We start from the raw sequence: 26,961 nt of genomic DNA on the forward strand, positions 1-26,961 counted from the left end.
GTGTGGGTGTGTGAACTGGGCAAGCAGCGTCGCGAAGTGAACAAAACACACCGTGCACCGCTAGTGTCGCGGTGCTTTACGGGTAGTCCTCGAGGGGGGGGGGGGGAGCTATTGTGTCGCAGGAGACGAGTCTCACGTGCTGGTCGTTTCCTGCTCGCCCGTCGCCATGTCTAGCCGGTGTGGGGAGTGGCGGCGGCCATCTTGCCGCCCGGCACGTGACCAGGTCCGGCCACCCTTCCCCTCCCCTCCACCCCTCTGGGGGTCCGTTCTACGGGGACACGGAAACATGCGTCGGATCCCACGGAACAGAGCTTCTACAATAGCACGCAGACGGAGACTAACCCGTGTGGATTACCTCGGCCATGCTGAGCTCTTTACAACTTGGCTGCGGTGGTAGTCCTGTTTATGTTCTAAATACGTTAAAATGGTTTCAATTACAAGCATATTTAGTGGTACATATTGTCTTCGTGGCTTATTTTTACAATTTATATATATTCTGCCCGGGCTATTGTCTGGAAACATAATATATTTTATTTAAATTAATATACTGTAACGTTGAAATCCAATGCCATTGGTTGCCATTGTTACGTTTCCGTGCACTGTGGAAGCAGCAGAGACGCGGTAGTGAAGTGTTCTGGGAAGTCCGTCTCTATTTCCATGCCACTGTAGAAGGGGCATTGGGCTTTTGTCACGCTTTGTCAATTCCTAAGATATAGATATCTCATTTTAATTTTTTTTATTGTAACTAAACTGTTCTCGGATATGTGTGTGGTAATATTAATCCCATTATTATAATATTAGTTTATACTTTTTTTATCGTAGTTAATCAAAGAAAAATAAAATTATATAAGATAAAATTTATTTAATAGCCATAGAGTATGATTAGAATGCAGATACACTACACATTAAAGGTGAATGTATCTTTTCAGGTCATTTTTTTTTTATATTTACGTTACAAAAGTTGCCGACTTTTTGAGGGTTTGAACTTTCCCAAAATATTCATAATTAGCTGGCAAAGTGGCATTTTTAACGTTTTCGTGCAGTATCTATAAGGAGAATAAAATGGAATATAAAAATAAGCTTTTTTTTTTTTGTTTAAAGTCAATTTTAGTGGCTGCAATGTGATAGGGTTTAATTTATTTCAGAACAAAATATTTTAATTTTACCTGTCCTTTTAAAATGAGAATTTTGAAGATTTTAAAAGGCCAAATAAATTTAAATGAATTTTTCCGAAAGAATTTTAAACAATACCACGCAGCCACTAGCATTGCCTTTAAACCCAAAAATTTTAAGATATTCGTTTTGGTACTCCTTATCCATTCTGCACAAAAATGGTAAAAATTCAACTATACTAGCTGATAATGCAAAAAGTATGCACTAGATTTTTTATTTTGTTTTAAGTTCCGCCATTCAAAAATTATACTAGTTGAACAGTGTTAAACGAAAGATAAAAAAAGACCCGGAATGGAATCCTTAACATTCAAGGTTTGATGAACTACATGTATTATTGAGGTATAAATGTTTCTCTTCAAGGGACGAATAGACAAAAACTTGAGAATAGAAAACAATTTGAGATCCCAAAACAAAACACGGCCACGATTTACACACATAATAAAAATAAACCACCACAGTTAGTGATAAAACTCTAGATGTTCTTGTACTTGAATCAATAATTTCACGTATTTAAAACGTAAACATGGTTACCAGCCAGGCCAAATACTCGTCTGCTATTGGTCGCATTAAACATTAAACTGGAGAGCTGGGCATTGCTCAGCTAATCCGTACTGCTCCGGGTTACGTGAGACCTGTCTCGGGTTTAAGTGATCCGTGTCTGTTTCCGTGTCATGGTGGGACGGGCCTTACTTGGCGCGAGGCTAGGAGGGGCTCCACCCACCTTGGTGCAAACTAGCGAGTGTCGATGTTTGCAAGGTTGCCGTGGGTTTCACGAAGGTTCGGCCTTAGAATTCACAGAGTAGTTGTGGTGTAGCAGGTTCTCCCGGAGCTTCCTTGATGTCTAGGAACGTGGCTTCAGGAACAGCGCGAACGAGTGCGAGCTCCTGGTTCATGCCGCATTTCCGGAGAGTGCGTGGACCGCGCGCCGCCGCGCTGAAGACATTTCCGCGGAGGCTCGAGAATTTAGATCAAATTGACACGTGGCCGGAACTTCCGCCCAGCGAACATTCGGCCAGTTGGAGCGAGTCATCGTCAACCGCCATCGCTGGTCGGTATAAAAACCCAGGCTTCGGGTGAAGGAGCAGCCAGTTCGGTTCACCCGATAGAAGACACCGCATCACCCCGCGGGAAGAAACAAGTCCAGACTCCGTCGCTGTCACACTGCCCGACGTCACCAAGCTGCCCCACGCCTGTCCGGGACTGAGAATAATGTTACGGGGTGTAAACGCAGTGCTTACGTAAGTACGCATTTTCTCGCGTCCCTACGAGCGAGCGATGGTCGCTATCGACACGGAGTGAGAAGGTGCAGTTGGCAGTGATGGTGGTGTCGGGTCTTGTGGCGACAAACAGATAATTACCGGACTTGGATGTGAAACTCGTAGTGACGAGGTACCACGAGTTGGTCACACTGCAGTCGCTGCGTCGAGGGAGGCGCAGCCAAGCCGAGGGGCTGGGATTTTCGCCCATGTCTGACTTGCATTGCAACTCAGAGAAACAAGTTGTAACGGTTTCGATAACCCCAACGAGGGTCCGCCGTGACGCGAGGTTCTGACAGTTCTATCGGCAGACGAGCAGTTTAGTTTTGGACACACGCTTCCGACGACTGCAACTCGCGCGTGCGCTCTGCCATCTATATTTAATCTACACCTCCGTCTCCCGGCCTTGTTTCCGTCCGTCTTGGCGATGAATAATTGAGACGCCCTGCAGTTGGCGTCCTTCCGCCTGATCGATGGATCGATTGCCACGACTCGGGACTCCTATCGCGGTTGAGTCACCTGACTGTTCTCGTCCAAAGTTGGAGACTTCTGTTTGGGCTATAAGCTTTCCCCCCACCCAACCCCCCATATTAACTGTCCCCCTTCTATTCAGGCGAGTGAACATATTACTGTCATAAAAAACTCCTATAAAAATGTTCACCTTAATATATTTTTTTATTCTTAATATGCTTTTTACACTACTCAGTTTCATTAGTTACTAATATCAATCCAGTTTATTTACTTAGTATGGGTTTTTCGGGTGGGTGTATTTATGCTTGATTTGCGTTGTTTCACTGCTGTCCATTGTTATTAGTTATTAGCTGTTGTGCCTTTTACTGTGTAACAGTTTTATCGTGTGCTCAGTCGCGTCATAATTATTTAGTACGTACGCCGCTATAGAAGTAAATACCAGCAGTTTTATTGCATAGTTGTAGGTAAAATAAGTTAATAAAGTAATTAGAAAAGATGATACCAAAATAATGTTAAAATTTTAAGTAACATAAATCAAGTGCCCTAGATTTTTATTGTACATCAAAGATTTTAAGCACGCCAATGTTCTTAATAGTTTTTGTACATTAAAATGACATGATCGAAATTATACATTTATTCAAAACATTTCTGTGATCAAACCAAATTTTTTCATTGCTATGGCTTTAGGTACTGATTTGTACTGTTCCCATAATACATGTTACAGTGAGTGTGCTTCAATTTAAAGACTATCAAAATTTATATATATAATACATACCCATATTATATAAATATATATTTCTTATTGTAACACGTTTAGCGATGTTCGAAGGATAAACCAGTGAATTAACTATGGTTTTATTTATTTGACTACTATGCAGCACACATTTTTGTTTCTAAATTACAACACATGACTGTGCACAGATTAATCAAACTTTCAATAAGTGCACTATTCACTCTCCCCAGTGCAGCTCGGCTCGACAGGGGCTCTCTCTCTGCTGCTCGTCTCTTGCCACGCATCTCTGTCCCAACACACTGCCTCGCATCACTCACACGTCCGCCGCACCGCGTCACCGTCCCCACTGACCGTGGCTCGTCGCCCGCTATCGCTCGCCAAGGAGTCAACTCACCCTCTTCATTCATTTCTCTCTTGCATAGCTCCGCGGATTCGTCGGCATAGCCACCAGGCCTTCCTCGCTGCAGGTCGGCCGAACCTTGTTGTATACCAGCTGGCATTACCCATGGGAAGGTCTCGTATAGCCTTCACAAGTACTGCGTGATTAAAGCTCCCCGACTTGACACTCGAAGCAGCCAGATCAATGGCGTCCTAGTACGCCACTTCACGCGACGGGGCTCTGGGAACCTGCCGAACCCTCTAGAGAGACACAGGTGCGCCCGGTCGGTCTCGTTAGGAAGGCCGTTAAATGGGATTTCCGTGTATCGTTAGGGGGAGGGGGAGGATCGGGTGCCACCTGTTTCTAGGAGTAGGTTGGGTTATACCTTGGAATCCCGCAGGCTGGCGCGCCTTCTTCAGCAACCTCGTAACAATATATATATATATATATATATATATATATATATATATATATATATATACACCTGCTCGATGGTTTAGGTTTAGACTATAGAAACTACCTTAACATTATTCTTTAAAAATATTAAAAACAAACCATAACTTTCTATTGTAACTTTAATATTTTTATAAATGAGCCATCTACAGCATGCAAGAAGATTACATGAAAAAAACTTGTCCTCTACCTGTAGTGTCATAAAAGTATTAAAGTGAATTTTTTTAACCGTCAACATTTTCATTGAGCTATGCAGAATGCCATGTTTACATTAATTAATAAAGCTACAAATATACTAGGATTTTTACATCATTCAATAATTTCATACTAGCGAATGTGTTATGTTCTTCATGTACCATAATTTCAGTATATAGAGGTTATAACAAGTACTAAGGTATACTTTATTTCACATTTTAAAATAGTGTTCATATAGGTTTATGTTTCGTCTATACTAGATGCTATTTCAGTTCATTATCTGAATGACCGTGCTTCGCTTGAAAGAAACATTTTTTTAAAATAATACAATAGTAAGAAGGTTAAATACTAACGTGCGTTAGTGTTTTATTTCAATGTATTTAATTTATAAGTATATATATGATTTAATATCTATCTGTATGCTGTTGCGTTATAATTTTTATATTAAAATAAGTACAATAAAAGTTAGTTAAGACATCATGAACAGCTCATTTAAAATGTACATATTTTTTTACAAACATAAAAATTAAATTATTTTTGTAAATTTATAGTTTTTGTAAATTTAATAATTATCTGGCAGTTAAGGCAAATTTAAAATTACTCATGAATGTTTTATGGAACCTTTACACCACGGATAAAAATTGCACCAACCATGGTTGTCATGACATCCATAGAGATTGTATTACCTTTCGATGCTATTTTTACTGATTCCACACATTGGTTTTGAAACTGCAGAAAAATATCACATTAGCATTATCTGTGAAAATCTTTGAACGCTGTGTGTTCTCGCATACTTTTTTTTTGTAGACTTTGCGATAGCAAATTTTGCAATTGTTTTTAATGCGTCCGGGAGTCTATTAGCTTTGAAAACTTCTTATGTAAACTGCCCCGTAGCTTTTCTTAAATGTTTTATGTCTATCTGCATTAACTTTTTGGGTACTTACTAAGCATTAGGCGTTCTCGAATAGTTATTTAATTACCGCAGTATTTTACTATGCCGAAAATGTGTAGAAATGTAACTTCCGGGTGATGTCGCAGGGAAATTCGGAAACCCGACCACGTGTCGAATAAGCTGCCGAGAGTGGCAGTGCCGCAGCTAAGACCAGGGGGCGCTACTGAATAGGCGGAAAATAGGCCACTAAAAAAACTGTGCCGCTGAGAAATGACATCAAAAATTAGGTTTTCAGTTAAAAATAAATAAATTTCTTAAACACGACTAAAAAAAGTAGTTTTACAAACATTATTGATTCAGAATTTATGAAATGATGTATTAACGGAGTGGCGTATTGAGTATAATTGCAAAATATTATACTTATGAATTTTTTTTGACAATGTTGAATTATCTTGGTAGCAATGAAATAAACATGGCTGCCATGTGCACAAGTGCAGAGGTGTGCACGTGTGTGTTTTTTGCAATTTAAACTGAGGTTATGGTTTTCAACACTCATATTTTGCTGCTAAGCATTTTAAGTTTTGAGACAAAAGGTAAAGCACTTTAACTTTAACATAGTGTTTTAGAAAATAGATAAACTGAAACATTTTTGGTGAATATTCCCTGCAACGAAGTTCCAAAAAAAAAAAAAAAAAATCAAGGGAGCCAACATTTTTCTTTCGAAAAGTTGACTTTTAGGTATACGACGAATACCGCACAGTTCGCTGATTTCCAAAGAAAATAAGATCGTTTGTGATAGCATTGGCTTGCGACTTCATCTTCGTTGCTTTTGTGGGTGAGTCTCCCTAGACGTCTGCACGAGAAGGAGCCTGAGTGACTCAGGGACGGAGCTGGAAGGCTAGTAGAGCTGGAAGGCTAGTAGAGCCAGTAGAGCCAGCGCGAGGTATCGAGCGGTGGCTGCTGCGGAGGCCGAGGCTGACTGGCGGTCATCAAAGAAACATGCGGCGGCGCAGAGCACGTGGCGCGCGCCAGTCTAGCGGGCGCCCCTCATCGATCAGCTGTAGGCGTCGCCTGTCGCCGTGGAGACGCCGGCGGGACAGCCTCCGGCCGCACGCCGTCCTCGTAGCCGGAGCGTTCACCCTGCGGCCCCTCTGGAGCCCGCGCCCCCTCCCCTGCGTCTGTCCGAGGACAGTTCACAGCCACTACCCGCGTCGGCAGTCAGTCTTGCCCATGAGCGAAGCCCGGTGTGTGGGAACTCCTACCCCCCACAATACATCTGAACTACCACAGGCGAGCGACACAAGCATTTTGAAGTGAAACTTCTTTGCTGAGAGGACTACAATTTTCAAGCGTTACGGAAATTCAGATCGCATGCGTAGAATAATTAGGTACGTGATGGAGGGAACCGGAAGAGGAGGGGAATAGTTACGTACGTGGTGGGGAAATCCATGAGGAGACGGCAGGGGAGAGGTAGAAAAGACTCAGCATACTTGCACATTTGCACATTTGCAAAATATCATAATTTAGCGCGCGCACACACGCACACACACGCACACACACACACACACACACACCTATATAATTTTTTTTATATATGACCTCAGCCAAAGAGAATCATGTTTCCTATTCCTAATAATATAATAAGCAAAAAGTTTCACTTATAGGGCGCGTGGACTCCACGTAAACTTTTTTTAAAATTAGTCATATGTATATTACGTAAGTTACACTTAAATCATGCGAGCAGTGTCCGATTGTTCGTAGTTGCAATCGACCTAAATGGTGTAATGCTCACTCGTCTTTAAGGGAAGGCCGGAGAGTGTAAATGTTGCAGCACTGGGCAGGGCCTGGTCTGATTACACGTATTACATTCACTTGTTTGTGACTTCTTTAACGAATTTACTTCTCGTTAAGATCCTATACTTTATCCTTAACAGAGATGTTTGAAGACGACAAAAATATTATTACATTCATATTTTATAAATTTTATTACAAATTTATGTTCGCGTTCAATCTTGATATACAATAACTGACAGAAATAGCATAGACTAGTTAATCTATCAATGGTTTTACTCCAATTAAAATATAATTGTATGTTGTTATTTTTGGTATAAACCTATTCTGCAACAAGTTATTTATGTTCAACAATAATGATAGTTTAGATTGAATTACTGATCAATTTGAATTTCTAGTAGCTATCATTGGTAAAATTCTTGAGCATTAGTAAGCAATACATACAACTTACATATCGTCATCAAAATAAGTAACTAAGGAAGAACTCAATGAGAATAAATTATAATGTTAAAGCATTACTATACAGAACTCCTTGGTAGCTAGCTGATAATAATAAAGCATCAAAATATTTAAGTAGTATATAAATGTAGGACCAGCGTTTGGTGCCGGTGCGTGGTGGTGTCCGCCATATTAGATTGTGACATTGCGGCGGCAATCTTGGATGTCATTGACCCCAGCGGCCATCTTGGATTCCGCCATATTGAATTATGTATATCTGCCATGTTAGATTTCGTAATCATGGATTCTAGAAATTTCCGCCATTTTGAATTTTGATGTAGGTAACTGTTGCAAATTTCGTTACAGCCGCACTTAACGTCATGGAGCTAGGAGTCCTCAGTTCTAACCAGGGGAGGACAAAATTATAATGGCGACAAATCCTGCCTCCACAGAGGCCACTGAAAAACTGACCTTCCACCACTAATACCAATGAATATATTACGGCAGCTAGTATGACATAGTCGCTATCTTGTTTTCGTCTGCTGGAGACAGCCGTCTTTATTTTCAGTGCTTGCTACCAGGAGCACTAGTGTCACGTAGTCTGTCAGAGTGCACTGCCGCAATATTGGTTTAATTTTTACCCACTAGAGTGCATTATTATTTATTGTCAAGGCGCTCGCCATCTTGTCGGTCGTTTTGGTCGTCATCTTGGAAATTCGTAATTATTTAGCTATAAATTCGGGTAAAAACTCAAAATTCATCAAAAAAAAGAATAACTCGATTTACTGATTGACTCGATGTATTCATGCCCTTGGTTCGATCCTTGGTAAATAGTAAAAATGTATTTTGATGAAAATTACATAAATTTACCATAGAAATTACATGTTTGAGAAATAAAATACCACAAGTCATTTTACAAAAAAAAATTATTACATAAATTCTACACTACTAAAAGTACAAAAAAATGCAACATAAGTCAATCGGATACGGTGCTTTTATGTTGTATACTGCCCATATTTTGGTCTGCATGCATGCAATAAGCGGAACACTTAAATTAAGAATGTTTTCCATAAGACATAGTTTTGACATCAAATCTGTTTCACAGTCGAGCTTTTGCAAGCGCGAGCGGGCCCCTTGAACGAGAAGCTCTTCGTAATTGCATGAAGAGCCAGGGCACCCTCAGTGAGGGGTTTCGTAATTGCAGGGGAGCCCGGGCACCCTCTGTGAGGGTCTTCGTAATTGCAGGGGAACCCGGGCACCCTCAGTGAGGGGCTTCGTAATTGCATGAAGAGCCCGGGCACCCTCAGTGAGGGGTTTCGTAATTGCAGGGGAGCCCGGCATCCTCAGTGAGTGGCTTCGTAATTGCATGAAGAGCCCGGGCACCCTCAGTGAGTGGCTTCGTAATTGCATGGAGAGCCCGGGCACCCTCAGTGAGGGGCTTCGTAATTGCAGGGGAGCCCGGGCACCCTCAGTGAAGGGTTTCGTAATTGCAGGGGAGCCCGGGCACCCTCAGTGAGTGGCTTCGTAATTGCATGAAGAGCCCGGGCACCCTCAGTGAGTGGCTTCGTAATTGCATGGAGAGCCCGGGCACCCTCAGTGAGGGGCTTTGTAATTGCAGGGGAGCCCGGGCACCCTCAGTGAAGGGTTTCGTAATTGCAGGGGAGCCCGGGCACCTTCAGTGAGTGGCTTCGTAATTGCATGGAGAGCCCGGGCACCCTCAGTGAGGGGCTTCGTAATTGCAGGGGAGCCCGGGCACCCTCAGTGAGTGGCTTCGTAATTGCATGAAGAGCCCGGGCACCCTCAGTGAGTGGCTTCGTAATTGCATGAAGAGCCCGGGCACCCTCAGTGAGTGGCTTCGTAATTGCATGAAGAGCCCGGGCACCCTCAGTGAGTGGCTTCGTAATTGCAGGGGAAACCGGCACCCTCAGTGAGGGGCTTCGTAATTGCAGGGGAGCCCGGTCACCCTCAGTGAGTGGCTTCGTAATTGCATGAAGAGCCCGGGCACCCTCAGTGAGTGGCTTCGTAATTGCATGAAGAGCCCGGGCACCCTCAGTGAGTGGCTTCGTAATTGCATGAAGAGCCCGGGCACCCTCAGTGAGTGGCTTCGTAATTGCATGGACAGCCCGGGCACCCTCAGTGAGGGGCTTTGTAATTGCAGGGGAGCCCGGGCACCCTCAGTGAAGGGTTTCGTAATTGCAGGGGAGCCCGGGCACCTTCAGTGAGTGGCTTCGTAATTGCATGGAGAGCCCGGGCACCCTCAGTGAGGGGCTTCGTAATTGCAGGGGAGCCCGGGCACCCTCAGTGAGTGGCTTCGTAATTGCATGAAGAGCCCGGGCACCCTCAGTGAGTGGCTTCGTAATTGCATGAAGAGCCCGGGCACACTCAGTGAGTGGCTTCGTAATTGCATGGAGAGCCCGGGCACCCTCAGTGAGGGGCTTCGTAATTGCATGGAGAGCCCGGGCACCCTCAGTGAGGGGCTTTGTAATTGCAGGGGAGCCCGGGCACCCTCAGTGAAGGGTTTCGTAATTGCAGGGGAGCCCGGGCACCTTCAGTGAGTGGCTTCGTAATTGCATGGAGAGCCCGGGCACCCTCAGTGAGGGGCTTCGTAATTGCAGGGGAGCCCGGGCACCCTCAGTGAGTGGCTTCGTAATTGCATGAAGAGCCCGGGCACCCTCAGTGAGTGGCTTCGTAATTGCATGAAGAGCCCGGGCACCCTCAGTGAGTGGCTTCGTAATTGCATGGAGAGCCCGGGCACCCTCAGTGAGGGGCTTTGTAATTGCAGGGGAGCCCGGTCACCCTCAGTGAGTGGCTTCGTAATTGCATGAAGAGCCCGGGCACCCTCAGTGAGTGGCTTCGTAATTGCATGAAGAGCCCGGGCACCCTCAGTGAGTGGCTTCGTAATTGCATGAAGAGCCCGGGCACCCTCAGTGAGTGGCTTCGTAATTGCATGGAGAGCCCGGGCACCCTCAGTGAGGGGCTTTGTAATTGCAGGGGAGCCCGGGCACCCTCAGTGAAGGGTTTCGTAATTGCAGGGGAGCCCGGGCACCTTCAGTGAGTGGCTTCGTAATTGCATGGAGAGCCCGGGCACCCTCAGTGAGGGGCTTCGTAATTGCAGGGGAGCCCGGGCACCCTCAGTGAGTGGCTTCGTAATTGCATGAAGAGCCCGGGCACCCTCAGTGAGTGGCTTCGTAATTGCATGAAGAGCCCGGGCACCCTCAGTGAGTGGCTTCGTAATTGCAGGGGAAACCGGCACCCTCAGTGAGGGGCTTCGTAATTGCAGGGGAGCCCGGTCACCCTCAGTGAGTGGCTTCGTAATTGCATGAAGAGCCCGGGCACCCTCAGTGAGTGGCTTCGTAATTGCATGAAGAGCCCGGGCACCCTCAGTGAGTGGCTTCGTAATTGCATGAAGAGCCCGGGCACCCTCAGTGAGTGGCTTCGTAATTGCATGGAGAGCCCGGGCACCCTCAGTGAGGGGCTTCGTAATTGCAGGGGAGCCCGGGCACCCTCAGTGAGTGGCTTCGTAATTGCATGAAGAGCCCGGGCACCCTCAGTGAGTGGCTTCGTAATTGCATGAAGAGCCCGGGCACCCTCAGTGAGTGGCTTCGTAATTGCAGGGGAAACCGGCACCCTCAGTGAGGGGCTTCGTAATTGCAGGGGAGCCCGGTCACCCTCAGTGAGTGGCTTCGTAATTGCATGAAGAGCCCGGGCACCCTCAGTGAGTGGCTTCGTAATTGCATGAAGAGCCCGGGCACCCTCAGTGAGTGGCTTCGTAATTGCATGAAGAGCCCGGGCACCCTCAGTGAGTGGCTTCGTAATTGCATGGAGAGCCCGGGCACCCTCAGTGAGGGGATTTGTAATTGCAGGGGAGCCCGGGCACCCTCAGTGAAGGGTTTCGTAATTGCAGGGGAGCCCGGGCACCTTCAGTGAGTGGCTTCGTAATTGCATGGAGAGCCCGGGCACCCTCAGTGAGGGGCTTCGTAATTGCAGGGGAGCCCGGGCACCCTCAGTGAGTGGCTTCGTAATTGCATGAAGAGCCCGGGCACCCTCAGAGAGTGGCTTCGTAATTGCATGAAGAGCCCGGGCACCCTCAGTGAGTGGCTTCGTAATTGCATGGAGAGCCCGGGCACCCTCAGTGAGGGGCTTTGTAATTGCAGGGGAGCCCGGGCACCCTCAGTGAAGGGTTTCGTAATTGCAGGGGAGCCCGGGCACCTTCAGTGAGTGGCTTCGTAATTGCATGGAGAGCCCGGGCACCCTCAGTGAGGGGCTTCGTAATTGCAGGGGAGCCCGGGCACCCTCAGTGAGTGGCTTCGTAATTGCATGAAGAGCCCGGGCACCCTCAGTGAGTGGCTTCGTAATTGCATGAAGAGCCCGGGCACCCTCAGTGAGTGGCTTCGTAATTGCATGAAGAGCCCGGGCACCCTCAGTGAGTGGCTTCGTAATTGCAGGGGAAACCGGCACCCTCAGTGAGGGGCTTCGTAATTGCAGGGGAGCCCGGTCACCCTCAGTGAGTGGCTTCGTAATTGCATGAAGAGCCCGGGCACCCTCAGTGAGTGGCTTCGTAATTGCATGAAGAGCCCGGGCACCCTCAGTGAGTGGCTTCGTAATTGCATGAAGAGCCCGGGCACCCTCAGTGAGTGGCTTCGTAATTGCATGGAGAGCCCGGGCACCCTCAGTGAGGGGCTTTGTAATTGCAGGGGAGCCCGGGCACCCTCAGTGAAGGGTTTCGTAATTGCAGGGGAGCCCGGGCACCTTCAGTGAGTGGCTTCGTAATTGCATGGAGAGCCCGGGCACCCTCAGTGAGGGGCTTCGTAATTGCAGGGGAGCCCGGGCACCCTCAGTGAGTGGCTTCGTAATTGCATGAAGAGCCCGGGCACCCTCAGTGAGTGGCTTCGTAATTGCTTGAAGAGCCCGGGCACCCTCAGTGAGTGGCTTCGTAATTGCATGGAGAGCCCGGGCACCCTCAGTGAGGGGCTTTGTAATTGCAGGGGAGCCCGGGCACCCTCAGTGAAGGGTTTCGTAATTGCAGGGGAGCCCGGGCACCTTCAGTGAGTGGCTTCGTAATTGCATGGAGAGCCCGGGCACCCTCAGTGAGGGGCTTCGTAATTGCAGGGGAGCCCGGGCACCCTCAGTGAGTGGCTTCGTAATTGCATGAAGAGCCCGGGCACCCTCAGTGAGTGGCTACGTAATTGCATGGAGAGCCCGGGCACCCTCAGTGAGGGGCTTTGTAATTGCAGGGGAGCCCGGGCACCCTCAGTGAAGGGTTTCGTAATTGCAGGGGAGCCCGGGCACCTTCAGTGAGTGGCTTCGTAATTGCATGGAGAGCCCGGGCACCCTCAGTGAGGGGCTTCGTAATTGCAGGGGAGCCCGGGCACCCTCAGTGAGTGGCTTCGTAATTGCATGAAGAGCCCGGGCACCCTCAGTGAGTGGCTACGTAATTGCATGAAGAGCCCGGGCACCCTCAGTGAGTGGCTTCGTAATTGCATGAAGAGCCCGGGCACCCTCAGTGAGTGGCTTCGTAATTGCATGAAGAGCCCGGGCACCCTCAGTGAGTGGCTTCGTAATTGCAGGGGAAACCGGCACCCTCAGTGAGGGGCTTCGTAATTGCAGGGGAGCCCGGTCACCCTCAGTGAGTGGCTTCGTAATTGCATGAAGAGCCCGGTCACCCTCAGTGAGTGGCTTCGTAATTGCATGAAGAGCCCGGGCACCCTCAGTGAGGGGCTTCGTAATTGCATGAAGAGCCCGGGCACCCTCAGTGAGTGGCTTCGTAATTGCATGGAGAGCCCGGGCACCCTCAGTGAGTGGCTTCGTAATTGCATGGAGAGCCCGGGCACCCTCAGTGAGGGGCTTTGTAATTGCAGGGGAGCCCGGGCACCCTCAGTGAAGGGTTTCGTAATTGCAGGGGAGCCCGGGCACCTTCAGTGAGTGGCTTCGTAATTGCATGGAGAGCCCGGGCACCCTCAGTGAGGGGCTTCGTAATTGCAGGGGAGCCCGGGCACCCTCAGTGAGTGGCTTCGTAATTGCATGAAGAGCCCGGGCACCCTCAGTGAGTGGCTTCGTAATTGCATGAAGAGCCCGGGCACCCTCAGTGAGTGGCTTCGTAATTGCATGAAGAGCCCGGGCACCCTCAGTGAGTGGCTTCGTAATTGCAGGGGAAACCGGCACCCTCAGTGAGGGGCTTCGTAATTGCAGGGGAGCCCGGTCACCCTCAGTGAAGGGTTTCGTAATTGCAGGGGAGCCCGGGCACCTTCAGTGAGTGGCTTCGTAATTGCATGGAGAGCCCGGGCACCCTCAGTGAGGGGTTTCGTAATTGCAGGGGAGCCCGGGCAACCTTAGTGAGTGGCTTCGTAATTGCATGGAGAGCCCGGGCACCCTCAGTGAGGGGTTTCGTAATTGTAGGGGAGCCCGGGCACCCTCAGTGAGGGGTTTCGTAATTGCAGGGAAGCCCGGGCACCCTCAGTGAGAGGCTTCGTATGGGTTCTAAGTTCACCTACTATAAACACGAACTTGCAATATTAATCTTTGTATATAAGAAAAGCACCCAAAAACTGGTTAAGAGTCATGGAAGAATACACAAAATTCATTACTTCCGATGCCAAGACTTTTTGGAGACTATGGCCTGGCACAAAATTTTCCGTTCAGTTAAAGTAGTCATAACTATTAGGACAATGAAGCAAATTTTAATAAACTTTTAAAGTTTCGTTCTATTCATTGCTTTCGAAAGATATGTTAGTATACTTAAATTTTATAATAAGTATATAAAATGTAAACCTTTTTATTTCTCTGTATAAAATATTTAAAATAAGTTAACACTATATATACTTAAAAAATTAAATACTTGCATCATGAATAAAAACGATTAAATATCATTACTTATATATTTCTTATTTTTATTTACCGATAAAATGCACACTAAACACTAAAGTGCTGTTCACGAATATCAGTAGGGAAGCTCGTGTTCAGTATCATACTGATTGGGAATGCAGTGGATACACAGGCTATCAGCCCGAGCTGGCGAGGCCCCGCAGAGCAATACATGGCAACAAAGCGTCATAAAACTGTCTCCATCCTTATCTATCGCATTTCGGTTGGAGTGGAATGCCTCCACCCAGCCCACAGGCAACGGCGCTCATACCAGTTACTTTATCAGTAATTGCCGAAATACAGATTGCGGGTCCCATGGCCCGTCTGCCAAGACTGGCACCGAACCGCTCTCCCCATGGTCCGTCTGCCAGGACTGGCACCGAACCGGTCTCCCCATGGTCCGTCTGTGAAGACTGGCACCGAACCGCTCTCCCCATGGTCCGTCTGCCAAGACTGGCACCGAACCACTCTCCCCATGGTCCGTCTGCCAGGACTGGCACCGAACCGGTCTCCCCATGGTCCGTCTGCCTGTACTGGCACCGAACCGGTCTCCCCATGGTCCGTCTGCCAGGACTGGCACCGAACCGGTCTCCCCATGGTCCGTCTGCCAGGACTGGCACCGAACCGGTCTCCCCATGGTCCGTCTGCCAGGACTGGCACCGAACCGCTCTCCCCATGGTCCGTCTGCTAGCTCTGGCACCGAACCGCTCTCCCCATGGTCCGTCTGCTAGGTCTGGCACCGAACCGAGATCCCGTGGTCCGTCTGCCAGGACTGGCACCGAACCGGTCTCCCCATGGTCCGTCTGCCAGGACTGGCACCGAACCACTCTCCCCATGGTCCGTCTGCCAGGACTGGCACCGAACCACTCTCCCCATGATCCGTCTGCCAGGAGTGGCACCGAACCGGTCTCCCCATGGTCCGTCTGCCAGGAGTGGCACCGAACCGGTCTCCCCATGGTCCGTCTGCCAGGACTGGCACCGAACCGCCTCCCCATGGTCCGTCTGCCAGGACTGGCACCGAACCGGTCTCCCCATGGTCCGTCTGCCAGGACTGGCACCGAACCGCTCTCCCCATGGTCCGTCTGCCAGGACTGGCACCGAACCGCTCTCCCCATGGTCCGTCTGCCAGGACTGGCACCGAACCGCTCTCCCCATGGTCCGTCTGCCAAGACTGGCACCGAACCGCTCTCCCCATGGTCCGTCTGCCAGGACTGGCACCGAACCGCTCTCCCCATGGTCCGTCTGCCAGGACTGGCACCGAACCGCTCTCCCCATGGTCCGTCTGCCAGGACTGGCACCGAACCGCTCTCCCCATGGTCCGTCTGCTAGGTCTGGCACTGTTCCGGTCTCCCCATGGTCCGTCTGCCAGGACTGGCACCGAACCGCTCTCCCCATGGTCCGTCTGCCAGGACTGGCACCGAACCGCTCTCCCCATGGTCCGTCTGCCAGGACTGGCACCGAACCGCTCTCCCCATGGTCCGTCTGCCAGGACTGGCACCGAACCGCTCTCCCCATGGTCCGTCTGCCAGGACTGGCACCGAACCGCTCTCCCCATGGTCCGTCTGCCAGGACTGGCACCGAACCGCTCTCCCCATGGTCCGTCTGCCAGGACTGGCACCGAACCGCTCTCCCCATGGTCCGTCTGCCAGGACTGGCACCGAACCGCTCTCCCCATGGTCCGTCTGCCAGGACTGGCACCGAACCGCTCTCCCCATGGTCCGTCTGCCAGGACTGGCACCGAACCGCTCTCCCCATGGTCCGTCTGCCAGGACTGGCACCGAACCGCTCTCCCCATGGTCCGTCTGCCAGGTCTGGCACCGAACCGCTCTCCCCATGGTCCGTCTGCCAGGTCTGGCACCGAACCGCTCTCCCCATGGTCCGTCTGCCAGGTCTGGCACCGAACCGCTCTCCCCATGGTCCGTCTGCCAGGTCTGGCACCGAACCGCTCTCCCCATGGTCCGTCTGCCAGGTCTGGCACCGAACCGCTCTCCCCATGGTCCGTCTGCCAGGTCTGGCACCGAACCGCTCTCCCCATGGTCCGTCTGCCAGGTCTGGCACCGAACCGCTCTCCCCATGGTCCGTCTGCCAGGTCTGGCACCGAACCGCTCTCCCCATGGTCCGTCTGCCAGGACTGGCACCGATCCGAGACCCCGTGGGGAATTCCAGGTGACGGAATTCCGCCCTCTACCTCTAGAGATTGAAATGTTATAATAGGGGTTGATATAATAAATGAGAAATATGATTAAAAAACTGTGAGTTGAATTTAAGTAGGCTTGTTTGCGGTTAGTTTTGAACACGCATTGTGCTGAGAGCAGTCATAAACAATGTTGAGAACATGAGTGAGGTTTGCTAACATCGGTTCGAATACCAGTAGAAGTATTACCCTACAAACATTCCCACAACCTCCTCCGACCATCTTGTTCCTCTCCCCGGCAGAGACCAGTGGCGCCAATGAGCACTTTCCAGAGCTATATTACCAGAACACAAGGATATGTGCTTATGGATATTCGAGCTATTGGAGAATACAGATTAATACTCTTTTAAGCATAACGTCTATTATCTTATTTAATGCTTTGTAAGTGGTTTTCATGTGTGTTCCAAAGCGATAGTTAAGCAATAAGAGGGCCACATGGAAGACCAAGTAGGAGATGGGAAGAGCAGAGTAAAGGAGGAGAAATGGTGTAAGGACAGAGGAAAATCGAGGCATTTATTTTGCTGACCCGGCCGTAGGCCGGAAGCAAACCATTTTACGATTTGTTAATTAGTTTGGTCAATTGATTACAAAACATTGCACAACTGACGGCGTTTTGACAAAATAAGAAGATAACACCAATGGCCGGTTTCACAAAGTTTGTTTAAAATTTCGGTTATCTAATCGAACGATTAATTTAAACAGGATATTGAAGTACTGATTATCATTTGACTGTTTCCGAATGTACTTTTAACGAGTGTTTAACTAAACAATGGTTAAGGGAAATATGGCAACCAGGCGATGACTTATCGGATCGCGATTGGCTGTCGTGCTACCTTCGTTTGTTACTTTTGGCCAGTGTTTAAGGTTCGGTTAGAGAAAATTGTAAACATCAATATGGACGAAAATAGGCGGCTACGATCCGGAAATTTTCTTGCTTCGGAAACTGAGTTACTTATATCTTTAGTAGAAAAGTATGCCAGTATCGTAGAATGCAAGAAAACCGATGCGGTTACATGGCGACAAAAAGAAGATGCATGGCAAAGGATTACTTGTTACGTGCGATAGCAAGTAACTTGACGTAAAAAGGAACTTTTATGTTGGATACGATATTTCCTTTTATATTTTTATTTTATACCTCAAGTTACTTGCTATCGGACGTACCAAGTCAATGCTCCGCGCCTCCATACTGCTAAAAAAAAAACATCCCTGGCAAGGGTTGACGCCTGAGCTGGGTTAAACAGTAGGGACTCACGTAATTTTTTTTTTTGTTATTTACGTTTCAATAGCCTATGACGTGACTGTCATGTGACAACATTGTCCAATTGCATATATATATATATTTGATACTAGTAAACAAGAAACAATGGCGACGACAGCATGAATGCAAAGGTATAGTGATTGAAAATAAAAACGGTGATTTTTCCTACATTATTTGGAATTTCTTATCTCAGGATTTTTTTATTAAATTGAGGACGGTTTAGAGAATGGAATGAAGTTATTACTTTTGGAAACCGTGCCACATTGTAAAATTCTTCATGTAATAGCCGATATTGTTCATCTGTCTCGGGAAATGCAATATATTCTCTGCGGAGCATTGCAATCACAAGAATAACCTTTTTTTACAATACGACATACAGTGCTCTTGTGTAAACCGAAGTAATCACCAACGGAAATTAATAATCCATCAGATGCAAAAAACCTCAAGGTTACTAGAAGTTGGTCAATAGGAGAGACAGAAAAATTCCTGAAAACAAAAATACTTGGTTTATACTCACATGTTTACATAGCCAAATAAATTTCAAATGGAAGCTCACACAAGAAGTACGTTTTTTTGTTTGCTTGTAATAGCTTAACAAGAAAAAAGCCATCACTAACCTGTCTGTGGGCACTTCCAACTGTCTTTCTATTTTTTGCAACAGTGCTAGGACCGTATTTTTGCTAAGCCGAAACCTCATTGCAAAATCACGGTCATTCATATGAAAGTGATTTGGCCTTACTCGAAATATTCTTGCTCTATTTAAATAATCATTAATTTATTCATCATCACCTTCAAACAAAATGTTATATTCATTCGCCATCATCACTGCTGCACTTATCTCTGTTTTGCACACCATGTGGTTTCAAACAGCTTCAAAAATATACATAACCTCAAAACTATCAGCAGTTGCCAAATAATCGGAACCTCTTCTTGTGTTTAACTTAACCATAGGTTACCATCAGTTAATCGGCCGATTACTGTTAACCCTATATTGAGAAACGGGTAATTCTGCTAACCAGCACTTACATTTTAATCAGAAGATAATAGGACGATAACCAGACTTTGTGAAACCGGCCCTAAGTAAAGCCAACAACTTAATCACCCGTTTCTTGTCTGGCAACTGTTTTGCTTGTTTTAAGAGTGTGTGGTCGTCTGACTAACATATTATGTACTGTCTGGCTTTAGAAGAGTTGCCCATACCAAGTGGCTTTATTTACTAAAAGTTAACATAATAGGTATCGCTGATTATTATTCGCAAACTGTCCTTTATTTCTATACATATTTGTAATGGTGAGTTCATTCCAGCATCATTTGACTCTGAAGCTAAACAAAATGTAGTTTTATTTGGCCTTGTTGCTGCGTCGGGCGTGAACTTCTCCGCAGTTGCGGGACTTGTGATCTTATGAACGTCGTCGTCAAGAAAGCAAATTGACCAAGGAATAATTTTTTATTCAAATTCTCTTTACTTGACAAATTCACGAGATTCCACTTTCTGGTACTTACACGAATTCTCCTTTCAAGAAAGTCCCCGATAACTTTACCTCTTCATCTTTTTCGTTCCAAATCGTTTTATTTCTAGTCTTTTATTATTATTTCTTTCGCCATTTGCATTAGGGGCGATAGTCGTGCCGCGTGGTACTAACGGTGCCTCGGGCGCCGTAGTCTAGCTCCATGAAGAATACACCTGTGTATAAAAGTTGTATAAAAATGATTGATTAGGTATCTGTATTAGGGGAAATTATTTAATCGCTTTGAACATAACTATAACAAAATAAATAAAGGCGTAAGTTTAAAAGATGACATCTCAATTAGAATGAAATAGGTGCGTGTTTAACTTTTTTAAATTGGCTATCTCATGAAATCTAATAAACATTAAAAAGCTGCACGCATTACCACTTAAGAAAATATTCTTAAACGTTTTTGCTATCAATAATATATTTTTGTACATCTGATAGTTTATTGTGCCTATTTATTTAGTAAAAATATTTGGGATTAAACATGCGTTTATTACTATGGTAAAGTATCAGTGATACATTGAGATTGCGTGAGCGAAGCCGCGGGTTATAGCTAGTATGGTGTGTATATCGTGATCACTCCATGTGATTAACCTGCAGACTGTTTGTTTGCTGGGCAAGCCGGCCGTGGCTGCGCTTGCAATGAAAAGTGCGCCACGATTTGTTCCGCTTCTGTGCACCTGTCTGTTCTGTGCCGCGGCTGCGCTCTGGTTCAGGAATTGTCGGCTACAGGCTGCGGGCATGCAGGCGGCGTTGCCACGTGCGCGCCACACGGCACGCGGCAACACCGCCGGGCGACGAGAGCGCCGCGGTGGCAGCTAGGAGAAAGGAAAGGATGGCGGAAAGGATGTAGTAATGTTTAAACGGGCTCTGGAAGAGGGGGGGAGGGTCGGCCACTGATAACACGGGCAACGGAGTCGGTCAGTCGCGACCGTGAAGGCCTGCTGTTGGCGACACACGAGGCGCGCATTACAGGAGGCCGGAATATGGAAATGTGACAACGCTGCACAAGGCCTGGCCCAGTCTCATCCTGACCGCCACAGACGAATAATACCTATACTAACAACATCGTGCAGGGTGTAGAGTTGATTTATTTATTTTTTAAAAAATGTAAGGAAACTGATATTTCCATCATTATATAGGTTTTTCGTTTAAATTTGTTTTGTCTTAATTATCCAGTATCACGCAAAAACTACTGAACGGAATTCAACGAAACAATTTTGTTCGGAAGGCGTTTGGTCAACTTAATACACTCGACTATGTAATAACAAACTCATCCGATGTGATTAGGTGTAATTAATTACGCAAAAATGATATATTGAGTATGAATGATAATAAAAAAACTTTTCTCCTTTTTTTTTTCGATATTCCACACCAAAAAGTGTTAAAATGGGCTAGTTATCAAGTAGTTAAAAGCAATGGAATTGTATTTTGTTTAATTTTAACCAAAATAATCTACTGTAACATGGGGAGATATACACAAGACTCTTCAATCCAACCACGTGATCAACGTTATATGCTTTTCACGCCAAAATGTTTTTAGGTAGATTTCAAAGAAATAATACCTATTGTAGCCGTTACCATGGTGCGATTTTCGGGAATTTTTTATATATATAGTTTTTAGTTTCATGGTAACCATAGATCCTAAAACTATCCTTAACTCAATAATTTGTGTGTGTATGTAGAATGGGCAATATCCGACTAAATGGGTAGATATGGGGAAGGCTTTTAGAAAATCAGAAAATTCACTGTAACGCCCATAATATGTAAAATATCGCATCCGTTTGAACGTAATCTTACTGGTAGGAGTAATGCCAAAATATTTTGCCTAAAGTAGGCACACTATCAAATCCGTCCAAATTGTTTGTAAATCTTATTTTTATCTAAAACTTTTGTCTGAAATAATTTTTTTAATGATACAAACAATTATTGTAAGTGGTTGAAAAAAACCTGGGGTTGGAATGAGAAAATTAATAAAATTTCCCCTATCCGGTACACTATCGAATGCATTCTTATTTGTGTTTACTGTCTAAATATTGATTAAAACAATGGTTAAAATATTTTTTTCTTTACCCAACCATTGTCGTAAAAGGGTGGAAATAACAAGGTTTAAAAGTAAAAAAAAATAATCGCTTTTTAATATATATAACCTACTATCATATCCGTTAAATTTAATTGTATAAATTCTAACCTTCATTTAAAACGTTGCGTGAAACAATTTTTGATGAAACGAATTATTACTGTAAAACCATGTGTTAAAATTTAAAAAAAATAATAAAAACTTTCTTAGTATCAAATTCGTTTGAATTAATGTTAAACCATCTTAATAATATCTTAAACCTTAGTGCATAGAGAATTGTTATACGACCACGTTATTAGTGCAAGAGATGAAAAATAAATAATTACCTTAGTTGGCATATAATAAAATTCGTTCTGAGTGGTTGGATGCTGCGTTTTAAACTATTTAATGCTTAACTGGATACATTGAGTTGAAAATATTCGTAATATTTTCGCTGCATGGAAAATGAGCTAATATTTAATCGATCATTTTGTAATATTGGAGAACATAACTATGTTATGCACATTTAGTTCTTAAAATTATAGAAGTTTCCAAAATATTTCCAGATTAAATAGGTAGTTCGAAATCTACATACGTCTGTAGGCTATGCCGAAAGGGATTTTTTGGTTTTGTTAATTGAACGGGTATCACAGTATTTACAAAATCAGGAGTTTCTGAAGTTTCACATTTGTCCTACATATTTTACATTGAAAATCGAGGATAGCTTTTTTGTAGTTAATTTTCAGCTCTTGTAGAAAGAGAGGAGAGGTGGGAAAAAATCGAGCTTTGTTTCATTATGATTAAGCATAACTAAAAAATGCCCTTAATACGTAAGACAAGGAAAAACAAATTTGTTACCTCTATTATAAATTTAAAATTTCGATTGTTTTATCAATGTTTTAAAAATACATCCCTATTAAGGTGAAAAAAAAGGGGGGGGGGGGAGGTTTGATTAAAAACATTCTACGTCTGTAGTCAAATTAATAGAAGTGGAAATGTCAAATAGCATTATCTGTTTTAAAACTAATTTGGCGCGTGTTTCATGGTTGTTAAAAATATGTTTTCTGATGAAGTTTAAGGGTGGTAGTTGTTTATATTCATATTTAAAATAAAATTCGGCACAGCTTACAGGCGCAGGTAGTTATTCCTAATTTATTTTGGAATGTTCTGGAAATTTCTGGAGCATTCAGATAATGTGTACAAAATCTTCTAATCAGATATTTAAAATTTTTTAAAAATTATGCATACTCCCAAAATGTTTAGAATGTTTTTTAGTCTAAGAATACAGCATTTTCTAGAATATTCCCGATAAGAATGATATAGCCATGAGCTTGAAATTTGCCCGGCGCAGTGTTGCTTGTGAAAACTCCCATAAAAATAGCATACCTATTTTGTTGCATAAGTTTCACTGTCAGAAACTGCCAATGAAATGTTATGCTCCACAAGAAAGGACGATAATAGTTTAGCTTATGTAGCCTCGGTATCATCGTTTGCAAAAAAAAGAAGTTAATGTACACATGACTCTTTCCTGTAATTTTGATACATCGGTATTTATCGAAGTCATAACTCACAAAAATCATATTTCCGACACTTAAGATGGAAGAGAGACAGCTACGCTTTGTGTAGGTATCACAAAATATTTTACACAATCTTTTTGAAGTTTGAGGCATAAGAAACGGTAGCATGTTTCTTGTGTACATCTCGCCTAATTTAATGGCGACGCGAAAGAAAAATCAACAGTAGCTTGCTTTGTTATGGCTGCTGCCGCACTTGCAAGCCTTTTCACTGTTGCCAAAACATCACAGCACAGAGAACACCAGAATTATTGCGCAACATATTCAGGCGACACCCGGGATCCCCACATAACTTAAAAAATCACAAGGCAAAACTCGCAACTTGGAAACAACGTTACAACTTACAAACGTCATAACATTTAAGTCATAATTTAGAACTGCTATTACACACGTTAATTAGAAACACAAATTATAAACATACAACTTAGAAAAAAGTAATAACTTAGGAATGTAATAACCTAGAAACGTTCTAACCTAGAAACGTTATAACCTAGAAACGTCATCTATAAATGCCATAATATATAAACAGCAAAACGTTGAACTAGCTCGGCTTAGAACTAGCTCGGCTTAGAACTAGCTCGGCTTAGAACTAGCTCGGCTTAGAACTAGCTCGGCTTAGAATTAGCTCGGCTTAGAACTAGCTCGGCTTAGAACTAGCTCGGCTTAGAACTAGCTCGGCTTAGAACTAGCTCGGCTTAGAACTAGCTCGGCTTAGAACTAGCTCGGCTTAGAACTAGCTCGGCTTGGAACTGGCGTGACGCATAACTGGCATAACTTAGACAATTGTCTTGTGTGTTTCCATTGTGGCGTGTTTCCATTGTGGCGTGTTTCCATTGTGGCTTGTTTCCAGGTTTTGTCAGCACATTTTCAATCGGCCAAGAGCCAGATTGTTTGCACATAACTCAGTTAAATACGTAATTTCTGACGTGTTAGTCACCGTGTTTCTATAATAAATAATACTTTTATTCTTTGACTACAGTTAAATCCTCTAAATCAGTTACAAGAATGGAAAATCCTTTATACTGTATAATTTACGTCTACAGTCACCAATTATTTATATATAATGTAAAATATTTAGTGAAACACACAAAAAAAAGCAAGTGGACAACTGGGGCCGTGACCTTTAGCACCGTTACTGTTCATTTAGGCCTTTTTCTGACTTTCGTAACCACTCCTTCAGTTTCATTAGTTTTTCGTGACTTTCAGAATTTTAGACAACCTGCCAATAAGAAAGTGTAGATTTAAAACGAATTCATTTTAAGGGATATAATTTTTTTTCCAAGATCATTTCGCCTCTAGTAGTACATAATGAAAGTTTTTATGAATAAGATATTTGGAAGGTTTACAATGAATTTTAATGGATTGATAGTAGTTATGAATATTTTGTCATTCAAAACCTGTTTTTTTTTTTACTTTTGCATTAATGGTTAGTTTATTAAAAATTAATTTCAACAAAAGTTTTAGATAATATTGTGAAAGCGTAGAATAATAAAAAATATAAACTTTTTAATTTCAACTTTAGTTTTTTGACCCCTCGCATTACTTAAATAAAAAATTTCAAGACAAAAATTTTAGATACTTAATTTTACAGTACATTTTAACGGATTTTATAGTGTACAAGGTAAGAAAGTTCCCCCCCCCCCCCCTTACAAAGCATGTTTTTTCTACCCTCTGCACTAACGGAATTAAATTGTATGAAAAAAATATGTACGCGATTTTTTTTTGTATTTATGGTGGTACACTGATTGTCTGGATTATGTTAAACCGAATGAAGTTCTACAACCACATCAAATTTTGTGTCTGTAGTAAAGTTATTTTTTTTTAAATGATTGGGGGTAGTATTAGGCCACAAAAAATGTGGAAACGCGTATCATGTGTATCGCATCGTGTTAATTCCATTTTTGTGTCTATATATATATATAATATAGATTTGAGTTACAAACGTTAAATATTATTTTTTTCCTGATTATTATTTTAATTTTTAATCCATGCACTGTAAAGAATTTTTCGAAAAATATTTTATCAATATAGATTGTTAAGATTTTAAGGTTGTTAAAACACTGAAGTGTTGCCGGAGTTATCGTTGAAGAATAAATATTAAGTTATAACGTGTAGCTGTGGATTGTCTGTGCCCGTGTAACACGGGCTGCAAGGCCGCGGCACCGCGGCAGGCGATCTGCTCGCCTTCAGCGTGTCCGCGCGCGGGCTATAGATAACCGCCTTGTTTACACGAGCCGGCGCTAGAAGGCGCTCCGCTGCCCAGCCGCCGCGAACAGCGCCGTCTCTTCTCCCTCGCCAGAGCGCACTCCCTGCCGCCTTGTCTTACTCTTTGCCAGTCAGGCTGGGTTCCCAGTGATCAGCAGGCCATGCGCACGACCTGTGCGAAGTCGGTTCACAATTGCCAGTGAAATTTTGCTGTGTATCAGACATAAGTTGGCAGTGTTAGTAAGTAGCTACATTAACTATCAAATGATCATCGTGACATCTGACCAGCAATTTGTGAGCACAATTTTTGAACATGTAAATAAATGTTACCAAAAATTTTTTGTTAAAAATTCTATCCAAGACACATTTTTATTTATTATTTTTGCTAATTACTTTTAAGTAATAACATTAATTATGTTTTTTTTAAAGCAGGAAATACACATGAACATTGTATTATTTTGACACTTTCTTGCTATAATATGTTTGATAAATATAAACAGTTCTCTAATCAGGCCAAACTGTCTTCCTACAATGCTGGCATTGATTGTTGGTGCCATGCGTCCGTACCAAAAATTAAATATATTCACTTCCCTTCTATGCACACGACCGTCCTATAGCTATTGTGAATCAGTAGATTCGAAAACATGGTGGTTAAATATTACATACAGTTACTGTTATTTTTTCAATTGGGCATCAGCTTTAGTCCCTTTTATTCACGCGTTAGCATTGCCTCGGAACGCCGCGATTTCAAACTACACTCGGTCAATCGAGACTCTTAAGGGTGTATGACCCGTTCCAGGTCATGATTTTAGATTTATATTAATCACTGATCAACTTTTAGACATTTTCAATCGTTTAACTTTCACGAAATGAAAAATATATATAGTTGCATACTTTTTGCATAAGTAGCTGCCAAAGTTACATTTTTAACCTTTTTGGGTTGTACAAATAACGAGAATTTAATTTATTGCAGAACTGAAACTTTTTAGGATTAACTGCAATGCCACTGGCTACTTCAAGAAATGGTTTGCATTTCTATCACATAAACTCATTTCATGTTTCTTGGCTGTCAAGATCATACAAATTTTGAGAATTTTGAAATGTCAGGTAAAATTAATTAATATTTTCTGAAAGAAATGCAAACCATTTCTTGAAGTAGCCAGTGGCATAGCAGTTTATCCTAAAAAGTTTCAGTTCTGCAATAAATTAAATTCTCCTTATTTGTACAACCCAAAAAGGTTAAAAATGTAACTTTGGCAGCTAATTATGCAAAAAGTATGCAACTATATATATTTTTCATTTCGTGAAAGTTAAACGATTGAAAATGTCTAAAAGTTGATCAGTGATTAATATAAATCTAAAATCATGACCTGGAACGGGACATACGCCCTTAATTCAAGGTAGGGCGTATTTGCAAACGCTGCTATTTGTAAAACGCAACAGTGGTAGTTACGATGCGCAGCGTTTGAACGTCTCCTAATACCACTGTGTTGTAACGTACCTTTTATTCACAGC

The 26,961-nt window shown here is 44.1% G+C and overlaps 1 protein-coding gene across 46 annotated transcripts in view; it reads left to right on the forward strand.

Moving 5' to 3' along the window:
• LOC134531020 (CUGBP Elav-like family member 1) overlaps positions 1-26,961 on the forward strand; it is a 1,002,129-nt gene that overhangs the window by 794,120 nt on the left and 181,048 nt on the right. The window lies entirely within an intron of this gene.

The sequence above is a fragment of the Bacillus rossius genome, chromosome 3 (genome assembly GCF_032445375.1).
Source record: "Bacillus rossius redtenbacheri isolate Brsri chromosome 3, Brsri_v3, whole genome shotgun sequence".
NCBI lineage: Eukaryota > Metazoa > Arthropoda > Insecta > Phasmatodea > Bacillidae > Bacillus > Bacillus rossius.